The sequence below is a fragment of the Propithecus coquereli genome, unplaced genomic scaffold, assembly GCF_000956105.1.
Source record: "Propithecus coquereli isolate 6110/MARCELLA unplaced genomic scaffold, Pcoq_1.0 Scaffold236, whole genome shotgun sequence".
Classification (NCBI taxonomy): Eukaryota; Metazoa; Chordata; class Mammalia; order Primates; family Indriidae; genus Propithecus; species Propithecus coquereli.
This window is the reverse complement of record NW_012147908.1, coordinates 3,510,529-3,512,489: the sequence shown is the minus strand read 5'-3', so window position 1 is coordinate 3,512,489 and position 1,961 is coordinate 3,510,529. Positions and strand designations below refer to the sequence as shown.

The 1,961-nt window shown below is 32.3% G+C and overlaps 1 protein-coding gene across 1 annotated transcript in view; it reads left to right on the top strand.

Moving 5' to 3' along the window:
* Positions 1 to 1,961, top strand: part of LOC105811547 (protocadherin Fat 4-like) — a 28,874-nt gene that overhangs the window by 1,869 nt on the left and 25,044 nt on the right. The window lies entirely within an intron of this gene.

Genomic DNA, 1,961 nt, shown 5'->3' with positions numbered 1-1,961 from the left:
CCTTTATCAGATATATAGCATACAAATATCTACTCCCATTCTGTGGGTTGTCTGTTCATTTTAGTGATAATTTCTTTGGCTGTGTGGAAGCTTTTTAATTTGATCAGGTTCCATTTATTTATTTTTATTGTTACTGTGATTGCTTTTGAGGTCTTCTTCATAAATTCTTTGCCTAGGCCAATGTCTATAAGAGTTTTCCCAACATGCCAATGTTTTCTTCTAGAATTCTTATGGTTTCATGCCTTAGGTTTAAGTCTGTTATCCATCATGAGCTGATTTTGTGAGAGGTGAAAGGTGTGGATCCTGTTTCAGTCTTCTACATGTGGCTATCCAATTTTCCCAGCACCATTTATTGAATAGGAATTTTTCCCCCTAGTGTATGTTTTGTCTGCTTTGTCAAAGATTAGATGGCTATATGAGGATGGTTTTATATCTCGGTTGTCAGTTCTGTTCCATTGATCTATGTCTCTGTGCCAGTACCATGCTGAGTTATCTCCAAACTTTCTAAAGTCTAAAGCTCCTAATTTTGTGTTTAAACTCATAAAGATATCTGTCAGTTCCATTCTTTTCTCTTGGAGCTCTCCTGGAGCTATTCAGACTCCTGCTCAACTGTATACTATTTGTTCTGTAGATCTATTGCACAGCTGGCAGTTTGCTTTACCCACTAACCTGGTAATATTTTCTCTCCCTCCTCCATTTCATTTCATTTTCTGGATTTTATGTCTTCCTTTTGTTTGGTTTACTCCCTTAAGTTATTGAAGAATATTTGGTAAATTTATTGAGAGCTTGAATATCTGAAATTTTCAGATGTCAAAAAATCAAATGTCTATTTAAAGATTTTGTTAAGTGTAGAATTATAGATTAGGAATTACTTGCCACTAGCATTTAAAGGCGTTCTTCCATTGTCTTCTAATCTCTAATGTTATGATATTTATCAACATTCTGATTTGCAATTCTTTTCTGAGAACCTTCACTTCCCCTCTGGATCCCTGGTTCTCAACCCCAGGGAAATTTTGCCATCCAGCAATATTTGGCAATGTCTGGAAATATTTTTGATTGTCATAGATGGCAATAGTGCTGAGGCTGAGAAACTTTACTCTAGATAAATTAAAGTTCTTATATTTATCTCCAGTATTATAGAATTCCATCGTGTTATAGCGTAAGAATTTTGTCATTTATTGTACTGGTTATTCAATGGGACTTTTCAATCTTGAGATATATTCTTCAGACTAGGACATAGTTGGGTTTTCTACTTTAAAAAATTATTTCCTCCATTCAATTTTTTTATTCTATAACTCCTGCTAGTTGTATACTGATCTCCTTGACTGATACTTCATTTTTCTTGTCCTTTTTCTATTTACTATCTTCTGTCTTTATTTTCCTGGACTCTAATAGATGGAAATAATTTTATAAAATTGATCTATAATAAATTAATAACTTCTAATTAAAACTATCAGATTGAATATAATAAAACAAAAATGAAACTATAGAACTTGCTTCAGTTTAGATAAATAATCCCTATTAGGTTAAAAAACAAGATTAGGATGCATATTAAGATGTTAGCATTACTAAACTGCCTGCTTAAAAATGAGCAAATATTCTTACATCTCCTCCCTCCTTTCCTCGCCTCACTTACACCTTTTGTGTTTTATCTATATTGTTACCTTATGAATGTTTATAACATTTATAATGTATTTTGAAAGGATACTACCCATAATTGTTTAGACACTTTATATTTTAAAAAATTTAATTTGAAGTCATATAATGCTATACTTTTTCAATTTTATTCGAGTGAGACTGCCCAGGGATAACCACTTTGATGCTTTTAACTGTTTTTCCCCATATTTACTTGCATATTTCTAAATCACATGCTTATAAAATGCTTTTTTTTCAAATTTTGGTCTTAGATATTGTCCATTTACTTCCTTTCTTAAGGGGCTCTCTCTCTCTCTCTCTCTCTC